The 20,397-nt window shown below is 44.3% G+C and overlaps 1 pseudogene; it reads left to right on the forward strand.

Annotated features, from left to right (window-relative positions):
* The first annotated feature begins 2,668 nt into the window (after window positions 1-2,668).
* On the forward strand, window positions 2,669-4,197 carry LOC129659923 (UL16-binding protein 1-like; annotated as a pseudogene).
* The last annotated feature ends 16,200 nt before the right edge of the window (window positions 4,198-20,397 follow it).

Here is a 20,397-nt window from a genome sequence, read left to right on the forward strand (position 1 = left end):
CTCTCATCTCACAGTCCCCCAGCATCAGGAGGAAGGTGCCTGTCGAGGCCCACTTGGAGCCAGCCAGTCGCATACATCACCCAGAATCACAGAAGCAGATTTGTGTTCCAGAACAACGTGCCTTAGGAATGCTTTAGCATCTGAACTTTCTAAGACAGACTTACGGATGTGGAATACTTTCTCAATATCACTTTTATTAGGTTTAACGGAAAATGTTTGTGTAAATTTTTTACAGATAGTTGCCTTTGAGGTATAGGTATATTCTTACAAAATAGTTTTTAAAATTGTTTAAACATACATATTAATCTTACTACCAACTGCTTTTTATTTTCTTAACTTCTGCAAGATAATGCACATGATTCACCTTTAAAGTTTTGCTTTCTTTCTTTTGGGAGTGATTTGTCTTCAACATACAGTACTTTTTCTAAGGAAAATAAAAACTGTCCAGCAGTTATGGGCTAATGCCCCCCTCTCCTTTGCTGCAGAGTAGCTACCTTGGTCCAAAGTGCCATAGAGGAAACCACAGATGTGAGCAGAGGATAGTGGCCATATAACAACTCTAGTGTCACATCTAGGCCAGCTTCTGGTGGGTCTTGTTTGTTCCCTGTGGCCCTGCTTATGCCAAAACACATAATCGCTTCTATCCTGTGATGGCTGGTCTAGCTGAACTAATGATTAGGGGTTGATGAACCCTCATCACGATGGTCAACTCTGACATTCCATGACCAGAGAGGCCTCATCTCTGCCAGGCCCCAGGAACATACCAGGAGCCACATTTAAATGGTGTGACTTTCTCCAGTGCAACACTCAGGGTCTGTGTTGTGAGCCTTCAAGTAGAAAATGGCACGTAGCACCTTTCTGGCCACAGATACCTCTGACATCACCGGTTCTGCTGGGTCATCTGCCCAAGAAGCAGCTCCAGCCATGCTCATCATTCACCAATTGTGACTGCTTTTGTGCTAGGACAGCAGGTTACAGCAGGGACCTGGGGTCTGCGAAGCCTAAACTATTTCTTCTGTACCATTTACAGGAAATCTAAGGCCACAGTGGTATTAAATGAAGATAGGATAGGGACCACACCCCTGCAGCCCTTGAGAGGTTGTCAGTTGGTACTTGTCTCTGTATTTCCTCCAGGATATTGTGTACACGTACTATTGGTGGATGGGGAGGTAGTGTCTGAAGTTAGAATCTGGAATTCACTAATATGGTAGCCTTCATCCCACAATAATTTACTAGCTACACAGGTCTCAATGAATGTCACAGGCCAGGGCATGTGAAATGACCACTATGTGGTCCATGGACCCAGTGATAATCACTGTAAGCAGAACCTGGGACTACTGTCCATTGATGGCCTGGTACTCCAAGCATTGCTTCAACAATTAGGGGACCATGATGATGCTATGTTTCCTGTGCCTGATATTAGGACCACACTAGGTGCAATGTGAATGTGAGAGTAGTTTCTGCTTCTGCAGGTTCACTTACCCCAGTGACTAACCATGTGGCTCTTTGGGAAAGAATGGAAGGGCTTTTGCACTAGACGTGGTGATGAAAGGGCCCTCCTCTTTAGAACGTGGCTTCCTTCTCCAGTGATGCCTTCTGAGAAGTGGCTCAGATTCAGAAAATGGGCCTGGATCAGGTGTTTGGTAGGGATGACTGCCTTTGGCTTCCTGATCATCCAGCCCTGTGTTCTGTCTCTCTTTATTTCTTTCAATGGTACAGTTTGTATCTAGGTTCATGCCCATCTGCTTGCCTTTAGGATCGCCCTGTGCTATGAGCCAGCATCATATTCTCTGCAGTCAGGCCCTGGCTGGCATTGAGACTCCCTAATCACTTTGACCACTGCACCTACTTTTCTGCTGACCTAGAGCACCCCCACCTGAATCTGATTTTTCCACAACTTCCATCCCTGTTCCTGATAGAAGCCCACAGGAACACCATGTCCTATCACCATCCCTGACCTTCTGCAAAAGTCATCTTTGAGCTATTGGAGATGCTTCTCATCCACGCTTTCCTCTCAGGCTCCATGGAGTCCATCAGGCTTTCCCATGAAGCTGGTGGACTGCACTCTTTCCTGCCCTTTCACACCGTGTCCACCCTGGCAGATTCACTTCTCTGAGCCTTGGATCCCCTCCTCTACCACCTGCCTCGGAAGTTCTAGATTTTCTCTTTCATGCCATGTGAGCCAGGCCTTTTTCTAGGTTTCCAAGACCCATCCTAGTGGGAGATCACCACGTCTCCCCGACCTTGCTAAGCCCAGTGACCCGTGATTATAAACTATCCCTTATCTAGGTTTGGGTTCTGAGCTCATCCTCCCCACCCTCAGCCCCTCTGGCTGTGATCCGCTTCCTCAGGAACAGACCCCTCACCCTCTGCATCTCCCACAGGACACTCAGAGAGAAGCTGACAGTCCTCTGCGTTTAGGCCTTTCCTTCTGAATCAGCCTGGCCCATCCCTGGGAAATATATGTGTCAGTTAGTGCCACATGCGGAGCTTGTGGGCAGAGTGGAAATGGGGCATATCCAGGGTTGTGGTGTTTCTTGCCTGACTGAGGCTTCATCATCTTCCTCAGTCGTAACTGGTGAGGGGGTGGGGGACAGGTGGGCCATGCCACTCTGTCAGCCCAGCCCTGCAGCCTACTCTGCTCTCACAGAACTGGGGGAAGAGGCCTATGGGTCTTCTTCTCCCAACCTCACCCTCACTGCGGTTTGCCTTCACAGATCCTCACTCTCTTTCCTTTAACTTCACTGTCAATCCTCAGCCCAGACCTGGACAGCCGTGCTGTGAGGTTCAAGGCCAGGTGGACAGAGAGGTTTTTCTCTCCTATGATTGTCGTCATGCTAAGATCATATTCACAAGTCCATTGGGAGAAGAAGTGAAACCCTAAAGGCCTGGGAAACACAGATCGAAATACTCAGAGACATCAGGGACCAACTGCGCGACTTTACAATGGAGAAACACACAGTCACAGGTACGTTAGAAAGTCCAAGTACAGGAGGAGCAAATTGGAGGCTTAAAAATACAGTTGGATATTGGTCCTTCCCTAGCTGTCCAGTGGAAAGAGCAGCTATTGCATGAGAGACCAGGGCCAGATGAGCTGGGCCCATGTGACGTGGACCCAGGGGAGGTGGACCCAGGTGGGGCAAAGAATCTGTCAAGCCCAAAGGCTGAGCTCTTTCTTTCCCATGGTGGGAGCAGACCCTCTCACCCTGCAGGCCAGGATGCCATGTCGCTATGAGGATGACAGACATGTCAGTAGATCCTGGCTTGAATGGACAAATGAGACTCCACTTTGATTCGGAGAATGGACACTGGAGAGTGGATCACCCTGGAGGCAGATGGATGAAAGAGAAGTGGGAGAATGACAGAGCTGTGACTGACTTCTTGAAGAAGGTCTCCATGGGAGACTGTTGGGCTTGGCTTCAGGATTTCATGGCGTGCTGGGAGAAAATGTTGAAGACCATGGGTAAGTGAGAAGGGAGGAGAAAGTGATAGTCTTCTCATAGTGACATGGATCCACCCCTGTGTGTGTGTGTGTGTGTGTGTGTTTGAGAATGTGATCCATCGGAGGTGAGTTGTCCTGGGAGAGAAATGACCCAGGATGCTCTGTCATCCTCCTTCCTCTTCTACCCCCTGATGTCTCTCCTCACAGCACAGGCCTTTGGACGATTGAACATGGATTTTTGCTGATCCCAAACCTGTAGATATCTTTTTAATTTCATGGATTTATTTCTCACTCTACCCTCTTTCCAGAATCATTTTTCAAATGTCACCAATCCTACTTCTGGAAATCTGTCAATACCACCTCTGCTGTCAGCTCCTGAGGACTCCATTTTCATGTCACCATCTCCATGTCACAGCAGGACTCAGTGGCTGTATTGGAAACCTTGCTCCCCCATCAGCTGTCAGAGCCCCCTGAGGACTGGACTACTCCCTTCCCCCCATCTCACCTGAGGATCTATCTCAGGGGCCTCCATGTGATGTGTGTAAACTGTGAAAAGTAGGGGTACCTGAGTCAGGGGGGCAAGGAGGCATCAGCTTAGTTTGGGGTCTGGACAAGGGCTTCACTCTTACTCTCCTTGCAGCATCACCAACCACGGGCCCCTCTACCTTGCAGCCCACGGCCACAGCCATCAAGTCCAAAGCCTGGATCCTCCCATGCTCCTCACCAGTTTCATCATAACTGTCTTCCTGGGCTGAGTCCTTTCCAGGAACAGGTACTGAGGGCAGAATTCAGAGGGAAGGCAGGGGCATGGGGCCTGGTGTGAGGCCAGGGAAGGTGAACCCCAGCCAACCCCTCCCCTCACTGAACCTCCTCATCCTGGAAATGAGCAGGGGGAAAGACCCCATATCACCTGAGAGCAGAACTCGACAAGCTCAGCCCTGAGTTCTGAAAAGTCCCCACTGTCAGGTGACATTGTGAAAAGGGAGGGGCCCTCACTAGGCTGAGGGCCTATTGATGCTTAAAGGGTTCAGCCAGGTCCCCTGACTGAGCACAGACTGCTGGCTGACAGGGCCCCCAGTAGGTGGTGTGAGAACAGCAGGCACTCAGGGCAAGGGCAGGACTCATGGGGGCTGAGAGCAGCACGGGGGCTCCACATGATGTGTCAGCGGGGAGGGGACCCACCCAGGGGCCAAGATGAGAGGGGCCAGGCTCTCATCCCAGGAGGAAGGGGTGGGAAGGCCTTTGCAGACCCAATTCCAAAGGCCTGTTCTCACAGGAAGTGGCTTGGGTCACAGCAGGCAAGGCAGGAGCCCCACAGCAGAGACTGTGAGAAGGGCTGAGGCCAGGCCTGTGCTCCTGGAGCAGCAGGAGTTCTGACTCAGTGTGGCCTGCACATCACCAGCCTCCTGGGGACCCAGAGCCTCCATCACTGAGCTGCCCTGCCTTGAGCAGAGGTGCCTGGGAATGGTGAGCCTGAGCTGGGGTGGAGGCGCCCAGCTGGGCAGGACCAGGAAGAGATGGGGACCAGGGACCCTGGTCCTGAGAGCTGTGTGTGCTGCTGGCTCAGAGGCTGGAGGGGAGCAAAGGAAGGAAGTTTGCCTGCAGCCCCCCTAGACTGTCAGGAAGCAAGGCCCCTCCTCCGGGGACCTGCTCCCTGGTCCTTTTGGATCCTCCTCCTTGGGGAGTATCCGGACCTGAGTAAAGGGAGCAGATTGATTCCTCACTGGCTCCAGTTCTGAGCCTGAGCAGGGGGTGTCAGGGCCTGGGGTGACTCTATGATGCAGGAAGGAAGGAGGAGGTGACAAGAAGCTGCTGGGCCTGGGGTGGGGGTGGGGGTGGAGGACATACAAGCCCCTCAGTGATGGCGGGGCTGGAGGGTGGGTTGGGGAGGGGCAGCCCCAGGAAAGTGAAAGGAGTTCCTCAGCCTCCTGGACAAAGGCCTCTTTCTTTTCTGCAGGTGATGCTGCTCCCAGGAAGCCCCAACAGGTGCTCTGTCAGCCTCAGGATTCAGTCTTTGCTTGGCTGCCTTTGTTCTCCTACTGTTCACTTTAGAGTCTGGAGAGCAGACCAGGAATTCTGGAATTGAGCTGCAGGAGTTGCTTGTATATTTTTGAGATTAATTCTTTGTCAGTTGCTTCGTTTGCTATTATTTTCTCCCATTCTGAAGGCTGTCTTTTCACTTTGCTTATAGTTTCCTTTGTTGTGCAAAAGCTTTTAATTTTAATTAGGTCCCATTTGTTTATTTTTGCTTTTATTTCCAATATTCTGGGAGGTGGGTCATAGAGGATCCTGCTATGATTTATGTCAGAGAGTGTTTTGCCTATGTTCTCCTCTACGAGTTTTATAGTTTCTGGCCTTATGTTTATATCTTTAATCCTTTTTGAGTTTATTTTTGTGTATGATGTCAGAAAGTGTTCTAGTTTCATTTTTTTACAAGTCGTTGACCAGTTTTCCCAGCACTTCTTAAAGAGATTGTCTTTTCTTTATTGTATATTCTTGCCTCCTTTGTCGAAGATAAGGTGACCATAGGTGCATGGATTTATCTCTGGGCTTTCTATTTTGTTCCATTGATCTATATTTCTGTCTTTGTGCCAGTACCATACTGTCTTGATAACTGTGGCTTTGTAGTAGAGCCTGAAGTCAGGCAGGTTGATTCCTTCAGTTCCATTCTTCTTTCTCAAGATTGCTTTGGCTATTTTGGTTTTTTTGTATTTCCATACAAATTGTGAAATTATTTGTTCTAGGTCTGTGAAAACTACCGTTGGTATCTTGATAGGGATTTCATTGAATCTATAGATTGCTTTGGATAGTATATTCATTTTCACTATATTGATTCTTCTGATCTTTGAACACGGTATATTTCTCCATCTATTTGTGTCCTCTTTGATTTCTTTCACCAGTGTTTTATAGTTTTCTACATATAGGTCTTTTGTTTCTTTAGGTAGATATATTCCTAAGTGTTTTATTCTTTTCATTGCAATGGTGAATGGAATTTTTTCCTTAATTTCTCTTTCTGTTTTCTCATTGTTAGTGTATAAGAATGCAAGGGATTTCTGTGTGTTAATTTTATATCCTGCAACTTTACTATATTCATTGATTAGCTCTAGTAATTTTCTGGTGGAGTCTTTAGGGTTTTCTATGTAAAAGATCAGGTCATCTGCAAACAGTGAGAGTTTTACTTCTTTTCCAATTTGGATTCATTTTATTTCTTTTTCTGCTCTGATTGCTGTGGCCAAAACTTCCAAAACTATGTTGAATAGTAGTGGTGAGAGTGGGCACCCTTGTCTTCTTCCTGACTTTAGGGGAAATGTTTTCAATTTTTACTATTGACGATAATGTTTGCTGTGGGTTTGTCATACATAGCTTTTATTATGTTGAGGTATGTTCCTTCTATTCCTGCTTTCTGGAGGGTTTTTATCATAAATGGATGTTGAGTTTTGTCAAAGGCTTTCTCTGCATCTATTGAGATAATCATATGGTTTTTATTTTTCAATTTATTAATGTGGTGTATTACATTGATTGATTTGCGGATATTGAAGAATCCTTGCATCCCTGGGATAAAGCCCACTTGGTCATGATGTATGATCTTTTTAATGTGTTGTTGGATTCTGATAGCTAGAATTTTGTTAAGGATTTTTGCATCTATGTTCATCAGTGATATTGGCCTGTAGTTTTCTTTTTTTGTGGCATCTTTGTCAGGTTTTGGTATTAGGGTGATGGTGGCCTCATAGAATGAGTTTACCTTCCTCTGCAATTTTCTGGAAGAGTTTGAGTAGGATAGGTGTTAGCTCTTCTCTAAATTTTTGGTAGAATTCAGCTGTGAAGCCGTCTGGACCTGGGCTTTTGTTTGCTGGAAGATTTCTGATTATAGTTTCATCCGTGCTTGTGATGGGTCTAAGATTTTCCATTTCTTCCTGGTTCAGTTTTGGAAAGTTGTACTTTTCTAAGAATTTGTCCATTTCTTCCAAGTTGTCCATTTTATTGGCATATAATTGCTGATAGTAGTCTCTTATGATCCTTTGTATTTCTGTGTTGTCTGTTGTGATCTCTCCTTTTTCATTTCTTATTTTGTTGATTTGATTTTTCTCCCTTTGTTTCTTGATGAGTCTGGCTAATGGTTTGTCAATTTTATTTAAGTTCTCAAAGAACCAGCTTTTGGCTTTGTTGATTTTTGCTATGGTCTCTTTTGTTTCTTTTGCATTTATTTCTGCCCTAATTTTTAAGATTTCTTTCCTTCTACTAACCCTGGAGCTCTTCATTTCTTCCTTTTCTAGTTTCTTTAGGTGTAGAGTTAGGTTATTTGTTTGACTTTTTTCTTGTTTCTTGAGGTATACCTGTATTGCTATGAACCTTCCCCTTAGCACTGCTTTTACAGTGTGCCACAGGTTTGGGGTTGTTGTGTTTTCATTTTCATTCGTTTCTATGCAAATTTTGATTTCTTTTTTGATTTCTTCTGTGATTTGTTGGTTATTCAGCAGCGTGTTGTTTAGCCTCCATATGTTGGAATTTTTAACAGTTTTTCTCCTGTAATTGACATCTAATCTTACTGCATTGTGGTCAGAAAAGATGCTTGGAATGATTTCAATTTATTTGAATTGACCAAGGTTGGATTTATGGCCCAGGATGTGATCTATCCTGGAGGAGGTTCCATGTGCACTTGAGAAAAAGGTGAAATTCATTGTTTTGGGGTGAAATGTCCTATAGATATCAATTAGGTCTAACTGGTCTATTGTATCATTTAAAGTTTGTGTTTCCTTGTTACTTTTCTGTTTAGTTGATCTATCCATAGGTGTGAGTTGGGTATTAAAGTCTCCCACTATGCTATGCTATGCTAAGTCACTTCAGTCGTGTCCGACTCTGTGTGACCCCATAGACGGCAGCCCACCAGACTCCCCCATCCCTGGAATTCTCCAGGCAAGAACACTGGAGTGGGTTGCCATTTCCTTCTCCAGTGCATAAAAGTGAAAAGTGAAAGTGAAGTCGCTCAGTCGTGTCCGATTCTTAGCGACCGCATGGACTGCAGCCTACCAGGCTCCTCTGTCCATGGGATTTTCCAGGCAAGAGTACTGGAGTGGGGGCCATTGCCTTCTCCGAAAGTCTCCCACTATTATTGTGTTATTATTAATTTCCCCTTTCATACTTGTTAGCATTTGTCTTACGTATTGTGTGGTCCCATGTTGGGTGCATATATATTTATAACTGTTATATCTTCTTCTTGGATTGATCCTTTGATCATTATGTAGTGTCCTTCTTTGTCTCTTTTCACAGCCTTTGTTTTAAAGTCTATTTTATCTGATATGAGTATTGCTCCTCCTGCTTTCTTTTGGTCTCTATTTGCATGGAATATATTTTTCCAGCCCTTCACTTTCAGTCTGTATGTGTCCCTTGTTTTGAGGTGGGTTTATTGTAGACAACATATATAGAGGTGTTGTTTTTGTATCCATTCAGCCAGTCTTTGTCTTTTGGTTGGGGCATTCAACCCATTTACATTTAAGGTAATTATTGATAAGTATGACCCCATTGCCATTTACTTTATTGTTTTGGGTTCAAGTTTATACACCCTTTCTGTGTTTCCTGTCTAGAGATTATCCTTTAGTATTTGTTGGAGAGCTGGTTTGGTGGTGCTGAATTCTCTCAGCCTTTGCTTTTGATTTCTTCTTCATATTTGGATGAGATCCTTGCTGGGTACAGTAATCTGCACTGTAGGTTTATTTTCTTTCATCACTTTAAGTATGTCCTGCCATTCCCTTCTGGCCTGAAGAGTTTCTATTGAAAGATCAGCTGTTATCCTTATGGGAATTCCCTTGTGTGTTATTTGTTGTTTTTCCCTTGCTGCTTAAATATTTGTTCTTTGTGTTTGATCTTTGTTAATTTAATTAATATGTGTCTTGTGGTGTTTTGCCTTGGGTTTATCCTGTTTGGGACTCTCTGGGTTTCTTACACTTGGGTGACTGTTTCCTTCCCCATTTTGTGGGAGTTTTCAACTATTATCTCCTCAAGTATTTTCTCATGGCCTTTCTTTTTGTCTTCTGGGACTCCTATAATTCGAATATTGGGGTGTTTAACATTGTCCCAGAGATCTCTGAGGTTGTCTTCATTTCTTTTCATTCTTTTTTCTTTTTTCCTCTCTGTTTCATTTATTTCTACTATTCTATCTTCTACCTCACTAATCCTATCTTCTGCCTCCATTATTCTACTGTTGGTTCCCTCCAGAGTGTTTTTGAGCTCATTTATTGCATTATTCATTATATATTGACTCTTTTTTATTACTTCTAGGTCCTTGTTAAAAATTTCTTGCATCTTCTCAATCCTTGTCTCCAGGCTATTTATCTGTAACTCTTTTGTTTTCAAGATTTTGGATCATTTTCACTGTCATTATCTGAAATTCTTTATCAGGTATATTCCCTATCTCTTCCTCTTTGGTTTGGTGGGCATTTATCCTGTTCCTTTACCTGCTGGGTATTTCTCTGCCTTTTCATCTTGTTTATATTGCTGTGTTTGGGGTGGCCTTTCCGTATTCTAGCAGTTTATGGTTCCTCTTTATTGTGGACGTTTCTTGTGGTGGGTGGGGTTGGACGTGTGGCTTGTCAAGGTTTCCTGGTTGGGGAAGCTTGTGTCGGTGTTCTGGTGGGTGGAGCTGGATTTCTTCTCTCTGGAGTGTGCTGAAGTGTCCAGTAATAATTTTTGAGATGTCAGTGGGTTTGGTGTGACTTTGGACAGCCTGTATATTGAAGCTCAGGGCTATGTTCCTGTGCTGCTGGACAATTTGCGTAGTATGTCTTTCTCTGGAATTTCTTGGCCCTGGGTGGTGCTTGGTTTCAGTGTAGGTATGGAAGCATTTGATGAGCTCCTATTGATTAATGTTCCCTGGAGTCAGGAGTTCTCTGATGTTCTCAGGATTTGGACTTAAGCCTCCTGCCTCTGGTTTTCAGTCATATTCTTACAGTAGCCTCAAGACTTACTTCTCCATCTATAGAGCACTGATGATAAAACATCTAGGTTAATGGTGAAAAGTTTCTCCACAGTGAGGGACACACGGAGAAGTACACAGAGTTACATGGAGAAGAGGGAGATAGAGGTGACCAGGAGAAGAGGGGGAATCAAAAGGGGAGAGAGTAATCTAGCCATTAATCACTTCCCTATGTGCAACAGTTGGAACTGGACATGGAACAACAGACTGGTATACTGTCACCCTGCTTATTTAACTTCTATGCAGAGTACATCATGAGAAACGCTGGAGAAATATCAATAACCTCAGATATGTAGATGACACCACCCTTGTGGCAGAAAGTGAAGAGGAACTAAAAAGCCTCTTGATGAATGTGAAAGAGGAGAGTGGAAAAGTTGGCTTAAAACTCAACATTCAGAAAACGAAGATCATGGCATCTGGTCCCATTACTTCATGGGAAATAGATGGGGAAACAGTAGAAACAGTGTCAGACTTTATTTTGGGGGGCTCCAAAATCTCTGCAGATGGTGATTGCAGCCATGAAATTAAAAGATGCTTACTCCTTGGAAGGAAAGTTATGACCAACCTAGATAGCATATTCAAAAGCAGAGACGTTACTTTGCCAACAAAGGTCCGTCTAGTCAAGGCAATGGTTTTTCCAATGGTCATGTATGGATGTGAGAGTTGGACTGTGAAGAAGGCTGAGCGCCGAAGAATTAATGGTTTTGAACTGTGGTGTTGGAGAAGACTCTTGAGAGTCCCTTGGACTGCAAGGAGATCCAACCAGTCCATTCTAAAGGAGATCAGCCCTGGGTGTTCTTTGGAAGGAATGATGCTAAAGCTGAAACTACAGTACTTTGACCACCTCATGCGAAGAGTTGACTCATTGGAAAAGACTCTGATGCTGGGAGGGATTGGGGGCAGGAGGAGAAGGGGATGACAGAGGATGAGATGGCTGGATGGCATCACTGACTCGATGGACGTGAGTCTGAGTGAAGTCTGGGAGTTGGTGATGGACAGGGAGGCCTGGCGTGCTGCGATTCATGGGGTCACAAAGAGTCGGACACGACTGAGTGACTGAACTGAACTGAACTGATGTGCTCTCCACAGTCTGGATCCCTCAGATATGTTCACAGAGTTACACAGAGAAGAGAAGAGGGAGGAAGGAGACAGAGGTGGCCAGGAGGATAAAATGGAGAATCAAAAGGAAAGAGACAGATCCAGTCAGTAATCAGTTCCCTAAGTGTTCTGAACAGCCCAGAACACACAAAGAAATTCACAGGGTTGGATAGAGAAGAGAAGGGGGAGGGAGGAGATACAGGCGACCTGGTGGAGAAAAAGGAGAATCCAAAGTGGGGAGAGTAATCCAGCCAGTAATCTCACTCCCAAGTAAAAACAGGTACTGAAGATTGGGTTCTTAAAGGTACAAAATTGATAACAAATACCAAAAAGTAAAGACTAAAAATCTAGAGTAGAGGTTAGATTCTCAAAAATACAATATTAAAGAAAAGAACAAAGTCACAAAAATTATAAAATACATATATATGAAATTTGCTTTAAAAATAGGGTCTTCTTTTTTTTTTTTTTTGCAAAGTAATAGTAGGTTATAAAAATGAAAATTAAAGAAGTAATAGAGACAGACACGACTGAGCGATTTCACTTTCACTTTTCACTTTCATGCATTGGAGAAGGAAATGGCAACCCACTCCAGTGTTCTTCCCTGGAGAATCCCAGGGACGGGGGAGCCTGGTGGGCTGCCGTCTATGGGGTCGCACAAAGTCGGACACGACTGAAGTGACTTAGCAGCAGCAGCAGCAGCAGCAGAGGAGTTAAATTTTTTTAAAAAAATAATAAAAGTAAAAATATATCTAGGACTTTCTCTGTTGTTGTGGACAGTGTGGGGTCAGTTCATTTGCAGATGCTTCCTTGATCCGGCTTACACTTCTCAAGATCTATAGGCCCATTCCTATGTAGTCGGTGCTAACTGCAGGGTTTTAATCTATTGCAACTGTCACTTCCAATGAGGTTCCCTCTGTTTATTTTAGCTTCTATTTGCTGGCCTCTACAGGGTCTAATTTCCACCCTGACACAAGGGGGTGGTGGTGGTCACTTTTTTTTAGGCTCACTTGTTCAGTCATGCTGTGGGGAGGGAGGAACACGGCAAACAAATATCACTGGCATCTGTGGGGAGTGCTCCCAGTGTCTCGGCCACACTGGGTTTGCCCCTGCTCATGGCGTGTGAGCTTTCCCCATCTACACTGCTCAGTATCTAGGTTGCTCTGCCAGGAACTGTCTGAGGCCAGTCCTGGGTTGAGTGGACTTCCCAGGTCAAAGCCACTCAGGTTCATATTCTCGGGTACTCCACAAAGGTGCAGACTTGATTGGGCCTGCATTTTGTGCGCTTCCCCAGTCCAAGTAGCTTGGTGACCAGGTGCTTGGTGGGCTGCTACTTATCGCCTCCCCCATCCCAGCGGCTCAGTTTTCTGGGTGTACAACAGGCGCGCCTTCTCATGTGTGCCATATGTCCCCTCTGGGGAGGTGATCTCCGGCTGCGACCCTCCCGGCGGATGTTGACTATCCAGAATCCCAAGGAATCTTGGTTAGCAATGAAGCCTGCTTGCAGTTTGGTAGATGATGCGTCTCTGGGGCCCTGATTGCCCTCTTCTGGCTCTGGCAGCCCTCGCCTGTCTGTCTCCAGCGGGGGATGGGCCAGTCTGCAGCCGGCTAGCTCTGCTCAGTCCTTTGTTCCATGAGCGGACCTGGCAGTGTTTTAGGTTAGGGCTTTTCTCAGGATAGCTATCCCACAGTCTGGTTTGCTACCTCAAGTTAGTTCCCTCAGATTGCCCTCGGGGCATTCAGGCCCATTTCTTACTCTAAGCAATGCAGCCCACACCTCCCTGCCCAGCCCCCGCTTGCTAGTGGCGGATGCAAGGGACTGCCGGCTTCTCCGCTGGGAGTTGCCTTAGACACATAATCTGTGGCTTTTAATTATTTATTTACTTTTCCTCCCAGTTATGTTGCCCTCTGAGGTTCCAAGGCTTGCTACAGATTCGCCGGTGAGAGTGTTTCCTGGTGTTTGGAAACTTCTCTCTTTTTTAAGACTCCCTTCCTGGAATGGGTCTCCATCCCTCCCTCTTTTGTCTCTCTCTTTATCTTTTATAGTTTTTTCCCTACCTCCTTTTGAAGACAATGGGCTGCCTTTCTGGGTGCCTGGTGTCCTCTCCCAGCATTTAGAAGCTGTTTTGTGGAATTTGCTCAGCGTTCAAATGTTCTTTCAATGAATTTGTGGGGGAGAAACTGGTCTCCCTGTCCTATTCCTCTGCCATCTTAGAGAATATCTCCATTTTGGATTTTAAATTGCTCAGCTGGAATTCCATCACCTCCACTATCTTTGTTCCTAGTAATTCTTCCCAAGGCCCACTTGACTTCACACTGCAAGAGACCTGGCTCTAAATGAGTGACCACACCATCATGGTTATCCAGGTCATTAAGACCTTTTTTGTACACTTCTTATGTCCGTTTTTGTTACCCCCTTTTCATCTCTCTGCTTCTGTTAGGTCCTTTCAATTTGTCCTTTATTGTGCCCATCTTTGCATGAAATGTTCCCTTGGTATCTCAAATTTTCTTGAAGAGATCTCTAGGCTTTCCCTTTCTGTTCCCCCCCCCCCATTTGCATTGATCATCTAGGAAGCCTTTCTTACCTCTCCTTGCTACTGTTGGGAATTCTGCATTCAGATGGATAGACCTTTCCTTCTCTTCTTTGTCTTTCACGTCTCTTCTTTTCTCAGCTATTTGTAAGGCCTCCTCAGAAATCATATTGTCTTCTTGCATTTCTTTTTCTTGGGGATGGTTTTGGTCAGCACCTGCTATAAAATGTCATGAACCTCCATCCATAGTTCTTCAGAAACTCTGTGTACCACATATAATCCCTTAAATCTATTTGTCACTTCCACTGGATAATAGAAGAGATTTGATTTAGGTCATAGCTGAATGGCCTAGTAGTTTTTCCTACTTTCTTCAATTTAAGTCTGAATTTTTCAATAAAAAGCTCATGATCTAAGCCACAGTCAGCTCCCGGTCTTGCTTTTGCTGACTGTATAGAGGTTCTCCACCTTTGGCGACAAGGAATATAATCTGTCTGATTTCAGTACTGACAATTTGGTAATGTCCATGTGTAGAGTCTTCTCTTGTTTTGTTGGAAGTGTTTTTCTATGACTAGTGTGTACTCTTGACAAAACTCAAAGTAGAGTTTTCCTGCCTTCATTTTGTACTCCAAGGCCAAACTTGCCTGTTACTTCAGGAATCTCTTGACTTCCTACTTTTTCATTCCAATCCCCTATGATGAAAAGGACATCTCTTTTGGTGTTAGTTCTAGAAGGTCATGTAGGTCTTCATAGAACTGTAAACCTGTGAAAAGATTGAACATATCCTGAATAATCAACCTGACAAAAAATTGCTGGGATATCCTCATATATTCATATAACTGACAGCCTTTAAAATAAATCTGAATCAAGTGGTACAGGAAATGCAATAACAGGAGTTTTCGTACATTGTTTGTAGAAGTAAAACTGAATCCTGTCTTGAGATGTATATTTCAGTGTATCTCAACAGTAGATCGTTTGTCCATCTTACTACACAACCAACCCAATGTTAGTTCCAGATGCAAAATGTAGACCAAAAGCCATGTAGATACAGCAAATCTCAGAGATAGTCCAGGCTGTGTTCCAGACCAGGGCAATAAATTGAATATCATAATAAAGTGAGTCACACAAATTTTTCATTTCTCACTTTGTATATAGTTAATTGACACTGTCCGACATCTGTTAAGTGTGCAATAGCTTTACAACTAAATAAATACCATACAGAATTTCATTAACAACACTTTGTTTCTAAAATAAAGTAGTTTGAGCATCATCTCTGTCTTCACAAGTCAAAATCTTTTTGCTGGTGCAGGGTCTTGTCTCAGTGTCTATGTGTGCTGACTGATCAGGATGGTGGTTGCTGAAGGTTGGGTTGGGTTGGGCAATTTCTGAAAAGACAACAATGAAGTTTGCCACATCCTTTGACTCTTCCTTTCACAGATTTCTCTGGAGCATGCAGTGCCCTTTAACAGTGTTTTTACCCACAGTAGAAGTTCTTTGAAAATTGGAGTTAATCCTCTGCAGTCTGCTGCTGCTGTTTTCAACTAAGTTTATGTTATATTCTAAATCCTTTGTTGTCATTTCCATAAACTTCATAGCTTCTTCACCAAGAGCAGTTTCTGTCTCAAGAAACCACTTTCTTTGCTCATGCATAAGAATGAACCCTCATTCATTTCAGCTTTATGATGCAATTGCAGCAATTCAGCCACATCTTCAGGCTCCACTTCTAACTCTAGCTTCCTTGTTATTTCCACTACATCTGCACTTACTTTCTCTAGTGAATTCTTGAACCACTCAAAGTCATCTGTGATGGTAGAAATCTACTTCTCCCATATTCACATTAATGTTGACATTTCAACCTATTCCCGTGATTCACTGTTTTCAGTGAATCTATAATCATGAATCCAATGTAAAGGGACTTCCCTGGTGGTCCAGTGGTGAAGAATCTACCTTCCAATGCAAGGAATGATGGCTTGATACTTGTTCAGAAGGCTACCTGTTCAGAGACCCAAGATCCCACATGTCGCCAAACAACTAAGCCCACATGTCACAACTACTGAGCCCAGGTGACACCACTAGAGAGTCTGTGTGCTGCAGTGAAGGTTCCTGCACGACCCAGCAAAGACCCCACATGCCTCAGTTAAGACCAATAGATGTCCATCAGCAGATGAATGGATAAGAAAGCTGTGGTACTTATACACAATGGAGTATTACTCAGCCATTAAAAAGAATACATTTGAATCAGTTCTAATGAGGTGGGTGAAACTAGAGCCTATAATACAGAGTGAAGTAAGCCAGAAAGAAAAACACCAATACAGTATACTGCCGGGAGCCGGCATATTGCATATTGAGTGCATATTGCATATTGCATATTGAGTGCAGCACTTTCCACAGCATCATCTTTCAGGATCTGGAGTAGCTCAACTGGAATTCTATCACTGCTGGGAGCAGGAGCTCCGCTCATGGCAAAGGTCATGAGGAAGGAGGCTCGGCACACACAAAGGCGGGATCAAGCCTCAGGAGTCCCCCTGGAAATTCTCGAGCATCTACCCCCAAACCAGAGTCTGCCTACTTTCGGCTTTGTGCTTTCACCTACACCTCTGACTTTACGGGGGCAGTCCCCCACTACCTCTCTCTGAAAAAAGAGTTAGCTTACAGCTCCAGTTAATAATTCCTGGGTGTGACAGTGTTTAACCTACAAACTCTTTTGGAAATCCTCTAGCCTGCCTGAATAGGTTTTTCCGGCCACATGTGATTGTTCAGAGCCTCCCAACTGTGAGAGGCAGGAGATGTTCTAAACTGTCTAAACACAGATTCCTTTGAGTAGTTAAAAGATTGATTAGAAATTGTATTGGTGAAGGGTTTTTCACTTATTGGGCCAATGTTTGCTGCTAAGTCTCCATACTCCTTACCTACTGTGTCCTTGGCAGTGTGTTGATTGATATAATGGGTGTATAGAAATGTAAGTAGTAGCTTCAATGTTTGTAACCTTGGACCCTTGAGTTAATTCTTTTCTTGATTGAGCCCACCTCACCTTTGCCCTATAGGAATGCAGCTTTGTCCAATGCTTTTTTGGAGGCTGGTGCCTGACTTTGGAATAATCACCTTTAGAGAAAAATAAGTTTCTTAAAATGTTAACAGGCCTCCGGGCCAGAAGATGATGTAATTCACCTGAACTTTTGCATATGATAAGTTTGAAAGCCTGGCTTCGATTAGGACCAGGAACTGCTGTCCTTGAATGACTCCACCCCTTCCCCCATTATCTTCTATGCACAACTTAAGGTATAAAAACTACTTTGGAAAATAAAGTGCGGGCCTTGTTCACTGAAACTTGGTCTCCCCATGTCGCTCTCTCTCTCAAATTCTGGCTGAGTCTCCATCTGGAGCGCAGAACCCGCCATGCTTGCTAATTATGCCTGGGCTTCTAAGATCCGACCGGGGAGGCCTCAGTGTCTCCTCTCCTTCGAGAGAACGGAAGGACGCCTGCGGCCTACGTAAGTGGTGCAAACTTCTTGTCTTGAAGTTTTATTGGTCTCCCGCGTAAACCAAGCTACTCAGCCTCTTTTCTCCACTGAATTTTCCTACTGAGCTATCCTCATTCTATTACTCTTTATATCTTTAATTAATATCTAATTGAAGCTATTGTATCCTTATCCTCGCCGACGCCGTCCCCGGTTCGAATACCCTGGATCAGCCGGGGCTGGACCCCGGCAGTATACTAATGCATATATATGGAATTTAGAAAGATGGTAACAATAACCCTGTATATGAGATAGCAAAAGAGACACTGATGTATAGAACAGTCTTTTGGACTCTGTGGGAGAGGGAGAGGGTGGGATGATTTCGGAGAATGGCATTGAAATATGTATAATATCATATATGAAATGAGTCGCCAGTCCATGTTCGATGCACGATACTGGATGCTTGGGGCTGGTGCACTGGGACGACCCAGAGGGATGGTATGGGGAGGGAGGAGGGAGGAGGGTTCAGGATGGGGAACACATGTATACCTGTGGCATATTCATTTTGATATATGGCAAAACCAATACAATATTGTAAAGTTAAATAAAATAAAATTTAAAAAAATAAAAAAATAAAGACATGAAAATAAAAATATATAAAACCAATGCAACCAAAAAAATAAATTAGTAAATGTTTTTTTAAAAGACTATAAGTTTTTTCCAAAAATGAATTCAGTGCAGAAATTTTTCAGTTGACTTTGCCCAGATCCAACAGAGGAATAGCTATCTATGCAGCTATAGTCTATAATGTACTTCCTAAATACTATGGATTGAACATCATAATTACTCCATGATCCATGTACTTTGGCATGGATGTTGTGTTGGCAGCCATGAAAATAACATGAATCTCATTGTACTTCTCCATCAGATTCTTAGATGCTTCATCAATCAGCAGTAATATTTTGAAAGGAATCTTTCTTTCTGAGCAGTTGGTCTCAACATTGGACCTTAAACACTTGGTGCCAATGTCATAAACAGGTATGCTGTCATCCAAGTTTCATTGTTTCATTTACAAAGCACAGGCAGAACAGATTCAGCCGAATTCTAAAGGGCTTTAGAATTTTTCAAGTGGTAAATGACCATCGACTTCCAATAATCTGCTGCATTAGTCCTTATCAAGAGAATCAGCCTGTTCTTGGAATCTTTAAAGCCAGGCATCGACCACTCCCCTCTAGATATGAAAGTCCCGGCAGGCATCTTCTTCCAGTAGATGGATATTTTGTCTACACTGGAAATCTCTGATTCAGTGGAGCCACCTTCACAGATTCTCTTAGCTAAATCCTTTGGAAAACTTGCAGCAGCTTCTATATCAGGTCTAGTTACTACACTCTGCACTTTATGTTATGGAGATGCCTTCTTTCCTTAAACTTCATGAAGCACCCCCTGCTATCTTCAAATTTTTCCTCTGCAGCTTTTTCACCTCTTTCAGCCTTCATAGAAATGAAGAGAGTTAGGGCTTTGATCTCGATTAGGCTTTTGCTTCAGAAAATGTTGTGGTTGGTTGGATCTTCTACCCAAACCCATAAAACTTTCTTCATATCAGTAATTAAGGACGTTTTGCATTCTCAGATAGAGACTCACAGACTTACCTAGAAAACAAACTTATAGTTGCTGGGGGTAGGATGGAGGAAAGAGATCGTTAGGGAGTATGGAAAGGTCATGTACACCCTGCTCCATTTAAAATGGATAGCTGTCAAGGACCTGAGTATGGCACATGGTGTGTCTGTGTGTGTGCACTCTTTCTGTGTGTCTAACTCTTTCTGTCCTCACGGACTGTAGCCTGCCAGCTCCTCTGTCCATGGGATTTTCCGACCAAGAATACTGGAGTGGGTTGCTCTTTCCTTATCTAGGGAATCTTCCCAGCTCAAAGAACGAACGCACAACTCTGCTCAATGTTATGTGACTGCCCTGTCAGGATGGGAGTGTAGGGAAAATGGATACATGTATGTGTACAGGTGAGTACCTTAGCTGTTCACCTGAAACTATCCTAACACGGTTTGTAAATCAGCTATATGCAATACAAAATAAAAAGGTTTTTAAAAATAGACTGTTTTTTAGTTGGAGTAGTTGAAGCTATTCTGGGAGAAAGATACAAAGAGATGAAAAACCCAACTGCCACTTTTGCAGAGCCCAGAGCAAAAGCAGGATGCCTCACATGCCCCCAGCACACAACACTTGAAGGTTCAGCCAGTCCCCTAAGCCACCCCTCTGACTGACCCCTGGGAACACCCCTCCCCTCACCCCATAGAAGGAACCAGCTCACCCCACCACCTCGGGGAGTGAGCAAGCAAGGAAACTGTCACTTGTTCTGTCTCCCCTTTGCTGAACCAGGAGCCCCAATAAAGCCGTGCCTCAATTTCTTTTGATTAAGAAATTTGTTTTATTTCTATTGTCTGGCCTCAGATTGATTTATATTGATGAAGGAGGCCAAGAGCCTGGTGTGTAACAATTTGGGAACAAGAGACACATGGGGGCTGGGAGGAGGACAGGACTCAGGCTTGGGTGGGGCACCAACTTGGTGGGTTCAGGTGACCAATGTGTCAGGGGAAGACCCTCATGAATAGGCCCGGCAGACAGAGGCCTGGGTTTAATCTCTGGCAAGAGGCAACATGGGGACCACGTAGCCCAGTGGAGGAGGCTGGTGAAGAGGCAAGTGACTGGGAGAGAGGAGAAAGGCAGAAGGACAGCATTAGAGTTCTGATCAGAACAGCCAGGTGGGGGAAGACGCGGCTCTATGGACAGCCCTGGCCACCCCCACACGTGCATGCTCCTGGCAGCTGGACACAGAGTAGACCCCAGATGGGAGTGGAATCAACTGGGAGGTGATTTTAATGAGTGTCAACA

The sequence above is a fragment of the Bubalus kerabau genome, chromosome 9, assembly GCF_029407905.1.
Source record: "Bubalus kerabau isolate K-KA32 ecotype Philippines breed swamp buffalo chromosome 9, PCC_UOA_SB_1v2, whole genome shotgun sequence".
Classification (NCBI taxonomy): Eukaryota; Metazoa; Chordata; class Mammalia; order Artiodactyla; family Bovidae; genus Bubalus; species Bubalus kerabau.